Source organism: Sus scrofa, chromosome 12, assembly GCF_054392235.1.
Source record: "Sus scrofa isolate SSC_HxYL_T2T_F1_AM1 chromosome 12, Sscrofa_HxYL_maternal_Yorkshire_Landrace_v2.0, whole genome shotgun sequence".
Classification (NCBI taxonomy): domain Eukaryota; kingdom Metazoa; phylum Chordata; class Mammalia; order Artiodactyla; family Suidae; genus Sus; species Sus scrofa.
Window position 1 is genome coordinate 42,630,341 of NC_139394.1, and position 20,998 is coordinate 42,651,338.

A 20,998-nucleotide genomic window follows, 5' to 3' on the forward strand; every position below is an offset into this window, starting at 1 on the left:
TACATATGTATACATTCCTTTTCTTGTATCATCTTCCATCATGGTCTCTCCCAAGGGACTGGGCACGGTTGTGCTCTACAGTAGGACCTCTTTGCTTATCTGTTCTACGTGTAATAGTTTGCATCTACTAGCCCCAAACTCCGGGTCCATCCCACTCCCTCCCCCTCCCCCCCCCGAAACCACAAGTCTGTTCTCCATGTCTGTCTGTTTCTGTTTTGTAGATAGGTTCATCTGTGCCATATTTTAGATTCCACATATAAGTGATATCATATAGTATTTGTCTTTCTCTTTCTGACCCATTTTACTTAGTATGAGAATCTCTGGTTGCATCCATGTTGCTGTGAATGGCACTATTTCATTCTTTTTCATGGCTGAGTAATATTCCACTGTCTATATGTACCGCATCCTCTTAATGCATTCATCTACTGATGGCTATTTACGTGATTTAAAAGTCAATTTTTAAAGCCTTTCCTGTTTCTACATCTTGGTGGCAGCGGGATAGGGGTGGGAACCAGACCTCTTCCTTATGGTGCTCCGCCTCCTCTCTGCAATCCAGGTTATGACCAGGAGTCCTATGAGACCCTGTGGTCTCTTCCAACCTCATCCTGATGCTACTTCATTTCTGCAGCTACTTCATTAAGCAAGTGGGAAGCGAGGACGCGGGATAGCTGCCTCTCTATCAGTGGGCTGGAGGGGTGGGTGATGCTTGATGCTGACATTAACTTCAGGTCCTTGGCTCTGCTGAGTCCCCATCCATTTTCACATCCCTGGCCCCCTCTCTACACCCTCATCCTTCCTTCCTTTCCATGCTGGAGGGCAGGTAAGTGACTGTCACAGGTCAGATTGTGACCCAGTGGCCTGTCCCACGATGGTCTTCCTTGGGAGCCCTGGGGACCTGTGCTCATGCCTGGGGACAGCATTTATTCCCAGAGAGATTCTCAACACCACCCCCCCCATGCACATTAGCATCTCCTGGGGACTTAATATACACCCGCAGCAGGGCTCCGCCCCAGACATCCTGGGTTAATTGTCAGTGGGAATCCCAGGGGATTCTAACGTGCATCCCACGATAGGCTGGCTGTCTCCTCGCTGCTCTGTGTGTGTGCAGATCTCCCTCGCTTGCTTGGACGCTTGCTTCGCTCCTGCTGCCAGTGGGAGGGCCTTATCCAAGAGAACTGGAGCCAGACCCGTGCAGAGCCTGGCCCCCAACAGGCCCTCAGCACCCAGAGTAGGGAAGAAACGCCTGAACCTGGGACCCAGAAGCCAAGCCCGAGGGCACAGGGTGGAAAAGGAGCACCCGGTCTCCCTGGGCCCTGGCTGCTGCTGAGAGCTGGGAAGAAGAGTAGTAAACACAACGGGCATTTATTCACTTATTTATTTATTTTTTGGCCTCACCCATGGCATGTGAAAGTTCCAGGGCCAGGGATCGGACCTGCGCCACAGCAGTGACAATGCCAGATCGCTAATCCACAAAGCCATCAGGGACATGACCGGCATTTTTTGAGTGATGATCACACGTAGGGACTTGACTGAGCTTTTCCAAGTTCTCTCGAGTACTCCTTACAACAGCCCTGTGAACTAGGGTGCAGGACCCCGATCTTGCAGACTGAAAACCAAGCGGCTGCAGGGTTCCCCAAGGCCAGGAGTTCTTTGGAATCGGGGCTGGCGGGGAGGGGTGGGGAGTGGGGAACCCTGCTGTGTGCCATCCAGCTTGGTGGACGGGGAGGTCAGGGCAGTCTTGGTGAGCATGAGCCGTGGCGAACAAGGAGCTGGAATGCAAACCCTTGCAAGGGGAAAGGGAGCAGGGGAGGATGAAAGAAGGAAGGCGGGAGGGGATTTATGGCAGGATTCAGGGGTCCCTGCCAACGAGAGCCCGACTCAGACCCCCTAGCCCCAAGCCCCAAGCCCCTTCTGCCAGTGGCAGCTGCCCTGACTGTCCACAGCCCTCTGGTAGGAGGGGGGGCCCACTCTAGGGGACACAGGACCGGAGAGGTGATGTCAGGCACGTGATGGGACACAGGTGGCCTCTCTCGGGACCTCCCTTCTCTCTTCTGCTGAGCGAGGGGGTCCGGTCCCCAGGCTGAGCAGATCTGTGATCTATGACTGCTCTCTCAAAAATGACAGTGGCACTTCCTGGCACTGCAGTGTGGCCCAGAGGTTCAAGCAGAGTGATGCTGCCTGGGTTCGAATCCTCATGCCACCACGTTCTACCTCTGTGGCCTGAATGAGTTTCTTAATGGTTCCAGACCTCCGTTTTCCCATCTGTGAAATGGGGGTGATGACTTGATAAACTCTGACGCTCGCAGAGTTTGTGGGGACTTGTTGGGCTCATGCATCGGTGGGGAGCTGGGGACACAGTAAGCTCTCTATTCAGGCAAGAACTGCCATCATCGGCATCACGGTTTTGTTGTTATTATTATAACAACAGCAACACTGGGGACACACCAAGCACTGTGCTGACTGCTGTGTTAACTCACTGAATCCTCAGAGATGCCCAGAAGGGGCCCTGAGAAGTCACATGACTGTTTAGGTCGTGCCACTGGTCAGGGGCAGAGCCCAGAGTTACCCACAGCCCAGGCTGTCACATTCCCAGGCCTTAACTGCCCAGAACCCAGGACAGCCTTCCAGAGCCAGCGCCTGCCCTGAGTCTCGTGGGAGGAAGAAGAAGGCATTAGCTGAGCACTTACTGTGTCCTCATGACCGAATTTAATCTTTACAGCTGGCATGTGTGGTCGGTCTAATTATTCCCAATGTAGAGATGGGGAAACTGAGGCTTAAAGAGGATCAAGAGGATCAGCAGCTTGCCTGTTGCCATGTGGTGGAGCAAGGCTTGCCGTGCTGGTGTGATTATGCCAGAACCTTCTCAGACTGGCACTCCTGTGTGTGTGTGTGTGTGTGTGTGTGTGTATGCTTGGGGGGGAGACACGCTGCTCACACCTGCCTGGCCATGTGTGACTGTGAGAATGTCTGTGACTCTGTGTGTGTGTGTGTGTGTGTGTGTGTGTGTGTGTGAGTGAGAGAGAGAGCAAAGGTTTGCCGCCTTTTTCCCACTGAACATAGAGTGGGTCTGTGGGGTTGGGGGAGAGAGTGGGGGAGGGTGAGAGAGAAAGATGTGTGTGTGTGTGTGTGTGTGTGTGTGAGAGAGAGAGAGAGCGCGAGAGGAGTGGGTGTGTGTTGGGGGGGTGGTATGTTTGGCCGGGGATGGGGGCCTTTGTCTGCTGGGCTCCGCACACTGGGCAGGCGGGGGGCGGGGGGCTGCGGGGGCGGGATCACCTTGGAAGGCCTGAGAGCTGGGAGAGGGGAGGAGGTCAGGGTAGCCCATTAATGCTGCCCTCCTTGGGGGGGGGGGCAGATAAGTGGCCCCAGGGGGCCGTGCTGAGGACCCTCTAACTAGCTTGTTGCCATGGGGATGCTGGCTGTGAATACAGGCCTGGAAGTCCAGCTCGAGCCTTCCATCCCCTCCCCTTCCTGGCAGGTGGAGACCCCCAGCTGGGGTGTGTTTGTCTGGGAAGGGGGATGAAGGGCCACCCCTTCTACCCTCTCTGTTATTTAAAGCAAAGGCCTCCATTCCTCCCACTGCTCTCCTGGGTCAAGGAGAAAGTGACCATCTCCGTCTTCCTAGGGACCATATGTCTCGGTGTCGGGGGCTGGCCTCCTGCCACTTCAGGGCTTTGCTGGCAGGTGGCCAGAGCAGGAAGAGAAATGCATGTGGCCACACAGCCACACCTCTGCCCCGGACCACGCTGCCAAGTTCACCAGGAGACCAGACCTCTCTTGACCCTGGGGATGCTGAGGGGTAGGGGATTCGTCCCCCAAGTGGTGGCCAGTTTATCTGAGAACTGCCAACCTTCCTAGATGGGGTCTACCTGGGGTCAGAACCCCTGAGGGCTTTTGTGAATGTTTCGTTATGAAAAATTTCAAAAACATTGGCGTTCCTGTCGTGGCGCAGTGGAAACGAAACCAACAAGGAACCACGAGGCTGTGGGTTCGATCCCTGGCCTCACTCAGTGGGTTAAGGACCTGGCGTGAGCTGTGGTGTAGGTTGCAGACGTGGCTTGGATCCTGTGTTGCTGTGGCTCTGGTGTAGGCTGGCAGCTGCAGCTACGTTTCGACTCCTAGCCTGGGAACCTCCATATGCCGCGGATGTGGACCTAAAAAAAAAAAAAAGAAAGAAAAAGCAAAAAGAAAAAATTCAAACATTAAAAACTAGAGAGAATGGTTTAATGAGTCCCAAGTACCCATCACTCAGTTACAACAATTATCAGGTTCACCCATCTTGTTTCCGCTGCCTCCTCCTCTTCTTTTTTTTTTGTTTTTGTTTTTTGGTTTTTGGTTTTTTTGGGTTTTTTTTTTTTTTTTTTTTTTTTTTTTTTTTTTGGCTGGGGTAGTTGAAAGCCAATGCCAGATGGCAGGCCGTTTCATCTGGAAATACTTCAGTGTCTTTCTCCCACAGACAACTGACCACACATCACACCTAACAAAACAAACAGTAATCTCTCATGAGTGTCATCTGATTCTCGGTCTAACTTCAAACCTGCCATTAGACACAGGCTCATGCTCTTGAGGGTGAATGGAAGCCAAGGGGCAGGCTCCCTGTGCTGTAGTTTTGGAGCCACAGGGGAGGGAGGGGTGAGTGCCTCCGGCTTTGGGGAAGGGATTTTCCTCCGATACCAAAGATGCTTACCTCTTCCAAGGCTGTGGGGAGGGTGGAATGAGATTACGTATGTCCCAGACCAGGAGCACGGCAGGAACTCGGGAAAATGATGGCCATGATTGTGCTGCTTTCAGAGGAAACTGAACTTGCCCAAGAGTGACTTGTCCAAAGTCCCACAGCTCAGGGGAGTGAGGGTGGGATGAGAACCTGTGTGTTCTCAGTGTGCTGGGATGTCCAGTCTGCACAGCTTGCTCTCACCCCGTGTTGTGCCCCCTGCCCATCAGCACCCTGTACAATGATGGGAAGACACAGAGGGTCCCCCTTTTCTTGACAACTAGTGTGTTGGTCATGGTGCTCTGGGCTGAGCAGGAGATGGGGTTGCTGGGGGACCTGGCTCCAAGCGATCTAGAGCAGGATCTTCCCCCACCCGCAGCCTCAGTTTCCCTCGGAGCCTGCTGCTCTCTCCAACATGGTCTCCAAGACTCTTCCAGCTCTTGCGTTGCTCCCTCCGGGGTTACTAACCCTGGGAATGTGGGGGATATTTGAGGCTAATGGGGAGTTTCAAGCCGTCTGAGACCCCAGGCTACAAGACCGTGTGGGGAGGAGGAAGAACATTCTGTGCGGGGAGCGCGGATGGGGTGGCCCAGCCCAGTAGAACTAAAGCTCCCTTCTCTCCCCAGATGGTAGGTCCTTGACATTGGGGCTGTGACTTTCACATTATAAGTACCACATAGGTGAGCGACAAAAATCCCACTGATGTAATGGATAGAACAACTAGACAGAAGATCAGCAAGGAGATAGAAGATTTCAAAAGTGCTGTAAACCAACTAGCCCTGACAGGCACTCTTTTCTAACCTAAAGGCATATGCTACCCAGCAATTGCAGAATACACATTCTCAAATGCTCATGGAGATGGTGGGGAGAGACCGTATCAAGGCTCCATCTGTTTAAAAAGATTGAAATCATACAAACTTTGTTCTCTGATGCCAGCAGAATGAAATTTAAAAAAATCAAGAATCGAAGGAAATTTTGGGGAAAAAAAATCACATGTGTGTGAGATTAAATAGCACACTCCTAAATGACAAGTGGGTCAAAGAAGAAATCACAAGAGAAATTAGAAAATCCTTTGAGGTGAATGAAAACAAAGACCCTCATACAAAAATTTATGAGATGCAGCAAAGGCAATGCTCAGAGGGAAATTTATTTTTTTGTCTTTATTTATTTATTTATTTATTTATTTATTTTTTTGCCATTTCTTGGGCCGCACCCTCAGCATATGGAGGTTCCCAGGCTAGAGGTCTAATCGGAGCTGGAGCCACCGGCCTACACCACAGCCACAGCAATGCGGGATCTGAGCCGCATCTGCAACCTATACCACAGCTCACAGCAACGCCGGATCCTTAACTCAGAGGGAAATTTATACCTGTAAACACCTACATTAAAACAGAAGAGTTCCCATCGTGGTGCAGCAGAAACAAATCCGACTAGGAACTGTGAGGTTGAAGGTTCGATCCCTGGCCTCACTCAGTGGGTTGAGGATCCGGCATTGCCGTGAGCTGTGGTGTAGGTCGCAGACATGGCTCGGATCCCGCATTGCTGTGGTTGTGGTGCAGGCTGATGGCCACAGCTCCGATTAGACCCCCTAGCTTGGGAACCTCCATATGCCTCAGGTGTGGCCTTAAAAAAAAGTCACACACACACAAAAAAACCCCACAAAAACAAATCAGTAAAACACAGAAGAAAGCTCTCGAATCAATAACCTTCCACCTGTCTAGGAAAAGAAGACTAAACTTAACCCAAAACCAATAAAATGAAGAACATAATTAAGATTAGAGCAGAGATAAAAGTAAGGCATAAAAAAGAAACAACAGAGAAAATAAACAAAACCAAAAGTCTCTTCTGAAAGATCAACAAAATTGACAAACTCTTAGCTAGACTGACCGAGAAAAAAAAAAGAGAAGTCTCAAATTAGTAAAATCAGGAATGGTATTGGAGGCATTACTACTGACCTTACAGAAATGAAGATTTTATAATTTCATTGATACAGAAGATCCAAAGAAATTCCATAATATTTCTAGAGATATGAAGAGAACAACCAGAAATATTTACAAGCCACAACCTTCAGGGAACTGAAGGGGGACGGGCATTTGCTTTTAATGATAAACCCTTAGAGGCTGTTTTTGTCAATTTTTTTAAAATTAATTTTTTTGCGGGGGCTTTTTAGGGCCACACCCACGGCATGTAAAGGGTCCCAGGCTAGGGGTCAAGTTGGAGCTGCAGCCATAGAAATGCCAGATCTTAGCCATGTCTGAGACCTACACCACAGCTCACAGCAACGCCGGATCCTTAACCCACTGAGCGAGGCCAGGGATCGAACCTGCATCTTCATGGATACCAGTCAGGTTTGTTACCAGAGTCATGATGGGAACTCCAGTGTCAATGTTTTCATTGTGAAAAACATGACATGTACACAAAAGTGAATACAAAAAGAAGTGACGTAGCTCAAATTTATTATCAGTGGAACACCCACGGCACCACTGCCCAGTCAAGAATCAGAACATTGCCATCTGCCATCTGCCATCTGCCTGTACCCTCACCCTCACCCAAACCCTCTTCCCCAAAGATAAGGACCAACCTGATGTTTACAGAAAGCACTTCCTTGCTCTCCTTGAGAGTTTTGCTCACTCTAAACACTATAGTCTGGTTTGGTTCATGCTTTGGCCTTCATATAAATCAAACCATCCTACGTCATGTCCTCTTTGGGGCCTGGCTTCTTGCATTTAACATCATGTATGTGTGAGCTTCAACCATGTTGTTGCATGCAGTAGTTCGTTCTTTTTCTTTGCTGTGTCGTATTCCATCTTACGAGTATATCACAGCCTATGTGTCCATTCAACTATGGATGGAATGGGCTTTGGAAATAAAGCCACATACATGAAGATAAATTGATAAAAATGTTTACAATAAGATACCAATGAAAGATGGAACTCAGAGAATGTTGGTTCAATTTTTGTGCCGGAGACTTTCACCGTGTCCTTTTTTTGCTCCGGTCAGTCATGAAGCTGGTCTGAGTCCCAGAGAAAATAGGCCACTTAGGCAGGAGCCCAGAGGGGCCAGACCTGCGAGATGCCACACCCCAGGTCCACGTATCTGCCCTCCTGCCCAAATTTGCAGCTTCAGAAGGGGGAGGCCACCCCGGTGGAGCAAAGACCACTTCACCCTTTCCACCCAAGGACTGCGGTTTCCCAGCACACCTACAAGTGCACCTGCAGCTGGGCAAGAGCGTGTGCCACACGTGGGCACGCGTGTGGCCACATCCTGGAGGGGGCAGCGCCCGCGGGCACCTGACCAGCTGGCGAGGTCTGTGCACGAAGAAGTTGGTGGGAGAAGAGGAGGAGGAGGGGGGAAAAAAAATCCCCTCATTTCTGAAGAAATGTCCCAGATTAGATTTGTAAATCAAAAACCAATATATAACATGCAAGAATTGATCTGTTTTATATTCCTCAGTTACATTTTTGTGAAGCACATTTAGAAGATTTAGAACGTATTTGCGCCTGCTGGTTGGGCCATTATATGCTTGAGTTCATACATCTATTTGTGAGGCTATAAAACAGGCATCGACTACCATGTAAATTGTGTTCTCCACAATAAATTATATGCATACTTGCAAAAATACATAACTGCCGTGGCTGGGCCAACGCGGCTGGAATACTAATGAGGGCCAAAGTTGCTTTGTCCCTCTCCTCCGGCCTAATTTAGCCTCTACATCAAAAATTATGTAGGAAAAATCACTTTATCCTCTCACTGAGAAATCAAATCGCACTCACGGGCCCTCTCACCTCTTCCTACCTCTCTTCCTTTTAACTGAACGCTGCCTTGTTCATACTAATTTGAGCTGCTCCAGGTTTCCCGGGCAGAAAACTGGCTCAACTACAGCCAGGAGTCACTGGGCTTTCTGCGAGCCTGGGAGGGCGCGTGCACACACTTACACACTTGTGAATGCCCGTTCCCTCCTTGGGGTTTGAGTTCACTTGTGCCAGGGCAGGGTCACAACATGCAAGACGGACCCACGTGCCAACTCGGAGCCTTGCCCCAGATGCAAGGGCACAGAAGCTCCCCGGGTGTCTGCCCACGTGGCACCTCGCCCTTTCCTCCCTGGCACAGATATGTGTGTGGAGAGTCTCACCTGGAAAATTGAATCCAGTTCGGCTGAATTCAGTTCAATCCAGTTCTGGCCAGGCAACGTTTATTGAGCACCTACTCTAAGCCATGGACTGCACTTGGCCCTGGGAAAATGGAGATTTAAAAAAAAAAAGATGAAGTCTCATATCTCAGGGGAGGGGCAGCCTTGTAAACAAAGGTGGCGAGTCAGTGTGCTGAGGGCTATGGCAGATGAACACACACACACACACACACACACACACACACCCCTTGGTTGTAGGCACCCAGATTCCCCAGGGCTCACAAGTACACACACACATACACACACACACACACGCACGCACACACTCTCACATCTTGGAGGTTGTAGGCACCCATATTCCCTGTACTCACAAATACACACACACACACACACCGATCCCTGCCATCCTCATCACAGCCACCTTACCCCCCTTGTGGCTGCATGCTGATGCCTGCCTGGCCTCTGTCTTCTGCACAAGCCCGAGTTAGCCTCACACCTGCTGGCTTGCCCAGCTCTTTGGCTTCCATGGTCGTCTCTACTGGAAACAGCGCCACTTCCTACACCAGGCTGGCTTGCCTTTCTCCTGCTTCCTGCAGGGCCCTTGCCCAAGGGTACATCCTGATGGGACTGCCAGAGAGCTCACAGAGGGAGGAGAAGCAGATCTAGTTTCCATCATCTCAGGCCCATCTTCCATCCTGCCTCAGTTTGCCCATTTTTGAAACGTGGGCATTGGATAGTTCTGAGGCCATCAAGCTCCAGATGTCCAGTTTGTTGCTGAAGAAGGCAGGGCCTCTGTCCAGGTCAGAGGGTGTGAAGCAGCAGCAGAGATGGCCCCGAACCGAAGAAGGCTCAGCCGGGTTCTGAGCTCCCAGCCTAGAGGAGCATGAGCCTCCGGGGGGGACCAGAGGTAGCAGCTTCCTGGGAGCACATCCTTGAGGTGAGGCATGGAGAGGCTTCGGTGGGGCCGGGATCCACTTTGATCCAGCTCCCTGGTGGTTATAGGTGCCAGACACGTCTTTTGTGGCAGCTCATTCTGTCCTCAGATACTGGAAAGGCGGCCACCAGCAGAGGGAAGGGAACTCTGTGCGGCCTCGTTGCTGGAACTAGCACACTAGAAAAGGGGGCGGGAAGTCTGCAGAGACAGACTTTGGTTCAATACAGCGATCAGTGCGATTTTTGCATGTGTGTGTGTGTGTGTGTGTGTGAGAGAGAGAGAGAGAGAGAGAGAAAGAGAGAGAGAGAGAGAATTCTACTATTGCATTTTTAGTTTCCTGTTCTTTTATCTCATCTGCTCCCCTATAGCGCATCCTATTTCTTTTTCATACAGTAGTTTTCTCTTTATCTCAGCCTCTTCTTTGAGTAGAAAATATTCTCTTTTTTAAAAGTAAAGTGTATTTTTATTAGCAAAAAGTACCACGTGCCTGTGATGAAAAGTTCCAATTGGTCAAAAGGCATAGAGTGAAAAGTAGGCCCCTCTCTTCGCAGACACCCCAGGGTCAGAGCTGTCCAGTTTCCCACTCCAGAAATTATAACTCCCCATTTTTGTGGGGTTTTTTTTCCCCAGAAATGAATTGTGCATAAAGCATATCTATCAATAGATCTATTTATATAATCTAGATTTTATTTATTTATTCATTCATTTGTTCATTTTTTTAGGGCTGCACCTGCGGCATATGGAATATCCTGGGCTAGGGATTGAATCCAAGCTACTGCTGCTGGCCTCTGCCACAGCCACAGCAACGCTGAACCTGAGCCGTGTCTGCGACCTATGCTCAGCTTGCGGTGATGCCAGATCCTTTACCCACTGAGCGAGGCCAGGGATTGAACCTGCATCCTCATGGACACTATGTTAGGTTCTTAACTTGCTGAATCACAACGGGAACTCCTATAGATTTTATTTTCACACAAAAGAGAGCATATATGACTTAATCCTTGCCTCCCCCTCGCCAGCCACCAACCTTGGAAACTGCTTCCAAGAAAAAGGTTTCCTCTGGGCGGTGTCCAGCAATGGGATGAGTTAACAAGTTCCTCTGGGCTAGATGACCACATGGAGAAAGGAAATGGGAAAGGCGAACCCTTACTGGGGGAGGGAGGTTTGACTCGTGTCTTTTAAGGCTCTATCCGTCACCCAGTTTCTTTCTTTCTCTCTCTTTTTTTTTTTTTTGGCTTTATAGGGCCACACTCACAGCATATGGAGGTTCCCAGGCTAGGGGTCTAATTGGAGCTACAGCTGCCGGCCTATGCCACAGCCACAGCCAGATCTGAGCTGAGCCACGTCTGCAACCTACACCACAGCTCACGGCAACACCGGATCCTTAACCCACTGAGCGAGGCCAGGGATTGAACCCGCAGCCTCATGGTTCCTAGTCAGATTCATTTCCGCTGTGCCACGTTGGGAACTCCTTTTATTTTTTTGCTCCGTTTCTTGAATACAAAAAGAATGGTTCTTTATCTCCCTCTACCCCTTCTCCCTACCCCTCCCAGCCACCTCCCCAAAGCAAGCCAGGGCCACCAATGCCTAAAGCTGCCCAACCACGGCCTCCAGCCCTACTGTAATCGACAAGAAGCCCCTAGAGATAGCCTCTCTGTGCCAGCCACATGCCACTAAACTCCAGATTAAGAGGCCCAGCTGAGATTTCTCTTATTCCTCCCATCCCCCTGGGGCCAGTCCTCTCTCCTTTCAGGAGGGGAATGGAGCTAGAAGTTTGGATTTGGGAAGGGGGGGCAGGGGGCTCATCACCAAAGCTGGTGCCTCTATGCTCCAGAGGGATGTGCGTGTCCTGCCATGCAGCTTGAGACTTCTCCAAAACACCGTCCCCCCAAATCCAATAAAATTGCAAATTTCACTGTATTTCACAATATCCTAAATAAACATGAACAGCATGCGTTTCTCTTCCTTGCATCAAATATTAATCTGCCCGTGGCCAGCGCCCGCTCCCTCGCGTGTGTGCACACGCTGGGTAAACACCAGGGAGATTGTGACGCCAGACCTTCCCTTCTCTTTCCCAAGTCGAGAGCATGACAAATTTTTCTCCTAATTACACCTGCCACTGTTTGCCTTCTAATACTGTAAATCCTCCATCACATAGTTTTTCAGATTCGGGATTAGGTTCTTTTCCTGTCGTACAAATGATGGGAGGGGGGCGAGGTGGGGGAGTGGGTGGGAGGCAGCGTGGGCTGCATGGTATTGCTTTTCATGATTTCTCCGTGGCGGGGTCGGGGGGGGGGGTCCCTGGGTTGGGTGCAAGCAGTGTTCCCAGGCCCCTGACCCTCCTGCTGGGTGGCAAGGAGATTTCTACCAGGCAGGGGAGGGGAGAGAACTGAGAAAAGACACCTGCTCAGGTATGCAGAACCTGCTCAGCTTTATCAGCTCCCTAGCGGCTCCCAAATCCTGGGCATAATAAAAATCTCAAGATGGGGAGTTGTGGCTCAGTGGTAATGAACCCGGCAAGTATCCATGAGGATGTGGGCTCCATCCCTGGCCTCGCTCAGTGGGTTAAGGATCTGGCGTTGCCGTGAGCTGTGGTGTAGTTCGCAGACACGGCTCGGATCTGGCGTGGCTGTGGCTGCGGCTGTGGCTGCGGCTGGCAGCTGTAGCTCTGATTCGACCCCTAGCCTGGGACCCTCCATACTGTGGGTCTGGCCCTAAAAAGCAAAAAAAAAAAAAAAAAAAAAAAAAAAAAAAAAAATCCCAAGACAAAGGGAGAGGGTGAATGGAAAGCGTCCAGTGCGATGCCCAGTAACCCATAGCTCCCTTCCCCTGTGCTCCATCTCCTGGCGGAAGCCAACCAAACCATGAAACCTGCCTCCTCACTGTTTCCCATTGGGCCCCGCCCTCTCCAGGGGACCCATTGCTCCTCAGCTGCCAGAGTGTTGTCCCAAAGCCTAGGGCTCTCCAGTCATGGCAGCCCTGCCTCGAAGCCCCCAGTGAGCTCCCAGCAGTAAGGCCCTCTGCTGCCAGGGCCACCTTGATCCTCTGGACTCATTTCCAGCCCTCCCATACCCCCACCTGTCTACACTGTGATGCTCACCATCCAGCCCTCCCCTCCCTTCTCCCCCCTGTCTACACTGTGACCACCCCGCTCACCATTTCGTCCTTCTCCAAATTCACTGCAGGTTGCCACCTCCAGTCTTTGGTGTGTTGAGCTGTGGGCTCTCTTTCAGGTGTGCACCCTGATGACAGCACCTCCTTGAGTCTTTCCTGAGCCCCTGTCACTCTGATTGGTGGCCCCCTTTGCGCCCCCATGGGGCTTTGTGTCTACTATGTTTTGGCTCAGACCTTTGCCTTGTCTGTCAATGGTGTAAGAGGGTCTATGGGGGCCTTCCAGGTAGGGACCAGGTCATAAGCATCTTTTTTCACCTCATTGTCTCTCTAGCTTCCGAGTCTTTCTTTCTTTCTCTCTCTTTTTTTTTTTTTTTTTTTTTTTTTTTTGCTTTTTAGGGCTGCGCCCCCAGCATATGGAAGTTCCCAGGCTAGGGATTAAATTGGAGTTGCAGCTGCCAGCCTATGCCACAGCTACATCAATGCGGGATCCCAGCTGCGTCTGTGACCTACACCACAGCTCACAGCAACACCAGATCCTTAACCTGCTGAGCAAGGCCAGGGATCAAACCCATGTCCTCATGGATACTAGTCAGTTTCATCACCGCTGAGCCATGATGGGAATTCCAAGCTTCCAAGTCTTGATGCTGCAGAGAGTGATATTTGGTGTGCGGTTGGGAAGAAGGGGTTTCCGGCTACCCTTAATCTTATGGCCAAGTCAACTTCCCATCTGCTCCATCAGTGGGGCAGAATGAACTCCCTAGGACAAGCCCCTACCCTGGGGCAGGGCAAGCCACCCAGCCTGGAAGCCAGCATGGAACACCAACCAGCACAGGAGAATCAACCCCACAAGGCCACAGAGGCAGAGGGGAGGGGAGCTTCAGACCTTCTTGTCCCCCTCTCCTGAGACCAGCTCAGCCTCTGTCTGATGTCCCTCCCTGAGCCTGGACTGGCCTGATGGAGTCCCCTCTGGGTCATCTGAGTGTCTGAGGCACTGGAGCTGTACAACCAATACCCAGGTCATTGCCAGGTTGGGTTTTTTTTGGCACATACAGTATCACTGGCTGCTTTTATTTGGTGAGGGTGTGCAGGCAACAGCTTTGCCTTACTCTTCGTGGTTCCTAGAGGCCCATTGGCAAAGTAGGGAGACCCTGCCCTGGGGGCTGGAGGCCTAGAGCTGTGCTGAGGAGGGTGGTCTTGGTCTGCCCAGAGCTAGCCTGGTAAAAGCCCCCTTTTCTGGGGGGAGGAAGGGATAAAAGCAGCCTACCCCGTGCTAAAGCCCCCCGGAGCTGTTCTGAAGTCTTCTCTCAGAGTCAGCTTGTTCAGCTTGAATAATAACTGTCCCTGGCCCTGTCCCCTCCCCACACATTTCACCTTCAAAGGGCCGGGAGAAATTTCCCTAATTAATTAACTCCTCTGCATCCTGCCCTCCCCGTCATCGGGTGATTAATTGTCACTGTGCCTTTAAATCCAGGGGAGGAGGGAAGGTGGGTTGAGCTGGTGGTGCTGGATGCCAGAAGCAGGCAGGCTGGGGTGAGGGCAGCCAGAGGGCCTTTCCTGGGGTTGGGGGACCTGCACCTCCACCCGCATTCCTGTCCTTGCCCAGGGCCTGACTGAGAGGCCCCAGAGCCAGACCACAAATGCATCTGTCAATAATCAATCGATGAGCCTAAATATGAGACTGAGGGAACTGGGGCATTCTGGGAGAGGTGGGGTGGCTGGTGCCCATCCTGGTGCAAAGCAGAGCCTGGGCTTTGGAGTCAGAAAGAACTGAGTTCTAATCCTGACTCTGCCTCTTTCCCGCCACATGATCGTGGACAGGTCATTTTGCCTTCCTGAGCCTCAGTGTTCTCACCTCTAAAATGGGGCCAGGGAGTTCCCGTCATGGCTCAGCGGAAACAAATCTGACTAGCATCCACGAGGATGCAGGTTTGAACCCCAGCCCTGTTCAGTGGGTTAAGGATCCAGCATTGTCGTGAGCTGTGGTGTAGGTCGCAGACACAGCTGGGATCCTGCATTGCTTATGGCTGTGGCATAGGCTGGCGGCTACAACTCCAATTCGACCCCTCGCCTGGGAACCTCCATATGCTGCCAGGGGTGTGGCCCCAAAAGACAAAAATAAAATAAAACGGGGCCAGGAATAGACCGACTTCCCAGGATTGCTGGGAGGCTGAAATTGGATTCATGTGTGTGACGCGCTTGGCGCGGTACAGGATACACAGCACGTGCTCAGTAACAGTGGCGACCATCATCCTGCAACGGTTGCCGTCTGAACCGGCCCTAAGGCCACACTCCTTGTCCCGCCCAAGCTGGGGCCTTCCTGCCCCCAGCTCTGTCCTTAGCAGCTCCTCCCCGGCCCCCTCCTCTAGGAGGGGGTCCCTGGACCTGATCCCAGCTGCAGCCTTCCTCTCGAAGCTTGTGGTTTTCAGGTGTGTTCACTTCATTCGCTTCCCAGCCCCGCCCCCAGGAACGCAGACGTGCGCAGGTGCGCTGCGCTCTGCAGGGCAGGCGCTCGCGTGGGAGCGTGGAGAGGGGCGCGTGTGTGTGGGGGGGTTATCCTGTCTCAAAGCAGGCCCAAGGGACCTCGACATCTTCTAACGCAGCTCTGGCGCTGACCAAGGAGAAAGTAAGTGTGGGGGCGGGGGGAGGGAGGGCAGGACCTTGCTCGAGGTCACCTGGGTCCTTGGTAATAGAACCCAGAACCCGGGGCCAGGATTTTTCAGACCGGGACTCCCCGGTGGGAATGATGTCGATGGGGGCGGGGGGGGGAGCGGGATTGTTGCCTGAGGTGGGGAGGGAGGGACTGTGGGAAATAGCATTTGGTGGAACAAGCTGCGGGCAGTGTTGGGGGGGGGTACCTTATCCAGGAGGTGAAGATGCTGACGTTTTAGAGGCAGCACAGGGTAAAGCAGACAGGGTGGGAGCAGAGACACCTCCCCTCCCCGCCCCAACCTTTTCTAAGCTGTGTGACCCCAGGGAAGTTACTTCACCACGCTGAGCATCTGTCTCCTGGGTGTGACGTGCTCAGCTCACAGAAAGGCTAAGACAGAGGCCAATTTCCCCTTCTCCATGCCCCTTCCCTGGGAGTTTCATGCCCACTGTCGTTTCTGGTCAGTTGATTCATTTGACCATTTGACGAGGTGCAGGTACTGTGCTAAGCCCTGGGGACAAAGACGGATTGGCCTCCAGAAGCTCACATCCCAGGGGAAGGAGACAGAGGAGAGACAGGTGGAGAGTGGAAGAGAAAAGGGGGCGTGGAGGGGCTTGTGGGATGGGGGTCAGTTTCTAGTAGGCTCATCAAGGAAGGCTTCCCAGAGGAGGTGGCCGCTAAGCAGAGCCCTGGCCTAGGTGAGCCATGCAGATTTCTGGGGGAAGAGACTTGGGGCAGGGAGAACAGCTAGTGCAAAAGCCCTGAGGCAGGGCAGGGCCTGGGGCATTGGCGGAGGGGCAAGGAGGTGAGGGGAGTCAGGGAATAGGGGGGTGCGGGGGGAGGGGAGGGCACTGGAGACAGATAGGGTGGCTCTGGTGGGTCCTTGGAAGTCTCTGGCCCTGCAGGAAGTGGGGAGCCTTTGAGTTTGTGCAGGGGAAGGACCCGGTCTGACTTAGGCTTGATGGGGTCCCTCTGGCTGCTGGGGTGATGGTTGACTGTAGCGGATCAAGGGTGGGAGCCACAGGCTTGGGGGGGTCGGGGGCGGGTGGGACGTGAACTGGTGGTTTTCTTTCCTCCTCCTATCACATTCTCTTCTGCCTCCCGAGGGCCATGGCAGGTGTTTCTTCCAGAGTGTGAACCTCGCTTGGGAAGACACACACACATGTGTCTGCACACGCAGGCACACATGCAGGTTTCCTTCTGTAGCTTCAAGATACAGTTTTCTGGGCTTGAAACTCAAGCCTCCCTCCTGGTACCGAAGCTGAATTAAGACATCTCAGGTCAAGGAGCTGGAGCCCGTCCGTTTGCCTGAGCCCTGATGTACTCATCTGGGAAGTGGGGGCAAAGATAGTGGAAGGGCCTGGGCCTGGGCTGGGGGCCGTGTAGGTGGGAGCTGGACGTCCACCTGAGTGTCTGCGGTGGCGGTGAGGCTGGGGGCGGGGGCAGAGATTCAGGAGGGTGTCCAGGTACCTGTGGGGGGAGATACAGAGCGGGCTGATCTTAGAGGGACGTGAGAGATGGGGCGATGCCTGGGAGATGCTGGGCGCGGCAGGTCCTCCTGGACGTGTGCTAAGTGTGTGACGTGCACTGCAGCTGTGCACGGCCCTATCAGACCCCCCAGGCACCTCTTTGCCCTCTCTCCGGCCCCCATCTCTGCTCCCTCCACTGCCCTGTCCCTTCCCCAGACCCACTCCCACTTCAGGGCCTTTGTCTGTCCCTCTCGGCATCCAGAGCCTCCCTCGCCCCCTGCATGCCTTACCTGCAGAGACCCCTCTCGACCCCCTAATAAATACTGCAGCCCTACCCTGGCACTCCCTCTTCCCTCTCTGACTTAATCTCTCTCCATAGCACTTGTCATATATATATGTAGTGCTTTTAGGGCCGCACCCACAGGGTATGGAAATTCCCAGGCTAGGGGTCCAATCAGAGCTACAGCTGCCGGCCACACCACAGCCACAGCAGTGTGGGATCCAAGCTGCATCTGCCACCTACACCACAGCTCATGGCAACACCGGATCCTTAACCCACTGAGCAAGGTCAGGGATCGAACCCGCATCCTTATGGATCCTAGTCAGGTTCGATACTGCGGAGCCACAACGGGAACTCCCCCATATGTTTTTACTTGTTTTGTTTCTTGCTCTGTCCTTCCATTAGAATCTAAGTTCCATGAGGGTAAGGACTTTGCTTTGTGGTTTTACCATAGGCCAGACATAGAAATAGTTCCTATTTAAGTCAGTTGTAAATGGACAATTCAGTGATATTTGCTACACTTGCGATGGATCCTACATCCTAGACTTTTTCATCATGCCAACATCCACTCCATACCCCTTAAATGCTATCTCCTCCTCCCCTCCTCTCCCCAAACCCTGGTAACCCTTCTACTTGCTGTCTCCGAGTTAGCCTATACCTCATATATGTGGAATCCTTTTCAATATTTGTCCTTCTGTGCCTGGCTGATTTTACTCAGCCCGTTCGCTTTCAAGGGCCACCTATGTCCGAGCAAGGATCAGAATCTCTCTTTTTTATGACTGAATACTACTCCACTATACGTATTTACCACTTTGTGGTTCCAGCTGCAGCCTCAGTGCCTGGCTCAGAGTCTGTGCTCCATCGAGCGTATATGAATGAGTGATTGCGTGAACAAATGATTGAATGGCTGGTGGGAGTGATGGATCCTCATAGTTTTGCTTTTGTCTTAGAAACATTACATTAGAGGAGCATTCAAATGGAGAGGAAGTGAGTGTCCCTGGGTTGAGGATGAAGGGCGCTAAATGGGAAATGGGCCGCTGGGGGATGCACGGGGGCAGGAGGAGGGAGGGGCACAGTTGCGCCACACCCCCCCCCACGCGGCAGGGCCTCCTTCCAGCCCTGGGCACCTCTGCCCTCCCTTCCTCACCCTGGAGAGGATGGGTGGGGAGCTGGTCTTTGGTGGGGATTCAGCTTAGGGCTCCCTGACCCTGGCCTGATGTGGCTGCTTCTCCCTTTGCGGGGGTCACAGTGTGTTGGCGGCTCTGCGTCTGTGAAGGGTGGGAGCCGAGGTCCAGAGACGAGATGGCGTCCCTGCTGGGCAACTGTCCGGAGTGTGCCGAGGGTCCACATTCACCCGAGAGAGGGTCCAGATGTCCAGTCTCATGTCTGCTAATTACTGCAATTAATTAACAAGTGGCTTTGTGGCTCTGGGAGGCCTGGGCCCCCTTGGCATTCTGGATCAGGAGACAGCAGTGTGCACAGGTGCTGAGGGTCCAGGAGCCCGTGATGGAGGCAGGGCTCCAAGCTGACCTTGCCCTGGGTGGGGCCCCCTTTCCCCCAGTGATTTCCATGACCTCTCTCTCTCCCCTCCTGTCCAGCTAGGACCAGGAGAGCCACAGCTGAAAAGGGTGGGCTCCAGGGTGCCTAGATGGGCAGGGGAAGGGGGGCGGCATTCAGCCAAGCCCCACCAGAGGAGGCCCAAGTCCCATGGACAGAGCTGCAGGAGGAACAGCAAACACGGTGTTACCTCTGCCAGGTTGATGGAGGAGACATAGTTTCTGCCAAAGGACCCCTTGGGCTGATGGGGGTGGAGTGGGAGACAAGGCTCTGGCGGGAGGGCTCCCTGATCCGATGAGGAAGGTGGACTCTGTCCTGGGAGAGTTCTCCAGTCTGATGGTGGAGTCACAGCCGCTGTCCTTGGGGGATCCCCGAGTCTGATGGGGGCAACTGAGTCCCTGTCCTGGGAAAAGCCCTTGGTCTAGTGGAGGGATGGAATAGAGCCCCCTTTGGGTGATGCAGGTATAAGAGCCAAAGGAGGGTGTTCAGAGAAAGGGGGGCAGGGCAGGTCTGTCCCTGAAGGAGCAGAGAGAGCTTGAGATCACGTGAGCAAATTCTCAGCCAGGTGGCCCGTGTTGGGACATGGCCCGGCTGGCCTAAAGCAGAGGACCGGTTTGAGAGAGAGGAGGGCCAAGGCTGGGCAGAGCCCTGGCAGACCACAGCCTTGGGGCTTCAAGAGAGTGGGGTCCCTCTCAAGGCCGGGTGGGCTCAAGCTGCCGCTCAAGCCAGAGAGGGCTGGATCCCGTGATGGGGTCAGAGAAGGAGCAGGGGGTGTTTCTGATGAAGGTTGTGGCCAGCTGGTCATGGGCAAGAGAGAGGGTGCAATGAGGGAGAATGGCAGCCTCCTGGAAGGAGGCATCAGGGATGAAGGTGGTGAGTCTTTTCAGCTGAGTTTTTGTTTTTCTAACTTTTGTTTGAGAATCCCTGTTTGAGGTCAGAGAGGAGCTTTCAAAGAGAGATGACACGTCCTCAGCCCCCACCCTGAGGCTGAGGAGAGCCCTCAGACCAGTGGTCAAAGAGCCAAGGCAGCCGCCACACCTGTGCCTGCCGCTAACTAGCTGTTAACAAATAAGCCCCTGGGAGTTCCCTTCATGGCTCAGCAGTTAACGAACCCGATTAGGATCCATGAGGATGCAGGTTCCATCCCTGGCCTCGATCAGTGGGTTAAGGATCCTACATTGCTGTGGCTGTGGTGTAGGTCGCAGCTGTAGCTCTGATTGGACCCCTAGCCTAGGAACCTCCATATGCCGAGGGTGCAGCCCTAAAAAGAAAAGAAATAAGCCCCTCTTCCTCGAAGTGGAGGGCCCTCGGACCATCAGCAGCATCACCTGGGGGCTTGTCAGAGCTGCAGACTCTCAAGCCCCGCCTCCGATGGATAATTGGGATCTGCAGTTAAATAGGACCTGAGTGTGCCCTGAAGTGCCCACAGCCCTGCCCCAGGTGCTATGCGTCCCCTGGTTTGGAGGTTGAGAAAACGGAGGCTCAGAAGTAGAGGTGAGGCATCGGCAGGTGTGGAATTCGGGGACCTAAGGGACGTGGGTTTAAGGGGCTCAGAGGGCATAAGGTTCCCAGTGGGAGCAGGGAACGTGTCTGGGGAGGAGCTGGTGGTGAAGGGCTATCAAGTGGCTCCCTGGGAAAAAGTCCCAACTTAGTTTCCTTGGGGTGAGTACTCCCACCGTAGGGGGTTTCAAGCTCTGCACGTGGCGTCCCTGAACCAGGACCTGGAAGGGGATGTGTCTAATCGGTTCATGGAAGGTAGGAGCCGACTGCCACACGAGCATGTTTCTTGGCCTGTGAAATCTATCAGGTGAAATAGAACCAGCCTCCTCCCAGCCCTACCCTCCACTCTCTCCCTCTGCACCCCTAAGTGTGGACAGGTGGCAGGCGGTCAGCTGGTGCTGTGCCTCTGCCTGTGGTTGGCCTCAAGTGCTGTACAAGTCTATGTCCCCTCCTTGGGGATACATTCGCCTCTGCCCATCTCCTCCACCAGCCTGTGTTTGGGGAGCTCTCCAGGCCATGCGTTCTGGAGGTTTGGAGTCTGGGCCTGGGGAGCGGTTAGTAGCTAGGCAGGCCTACTGAACTATCCTCATGGGAAGAACCTGGTTTCTCTGGAGACTCAGGTCACCACGTGGGAGTGGCCTGAGCCCGCAGCCCGGCGCCAGG

The 20,998-nt window shown here is 53.0% G+C and overlaps 1 long non-coding RNA gene across 1 annotated transcript in view; it reads left to right on the plus strand.

Annotated features, from left to right (window-relative positions):
* Window positions 1–15,380: 15,380 nt before the first annotated feature.
* Window positions 15,381–20,998, plus strand: part of LOC110255902 (uncharacterized) — a 156,642-nt gene continuing 151,024 nt past the window's right edge. Inside the window, exon 1 of the long non-coding RNA XR_014821353.1 lies at window positions 15,381–15,505. This is a non-coding gene — a long non-coding RNA (uncharacterized LOC110255902). The remainder of the gene's footprint in view (window positions 15,506–20,998) is intronic.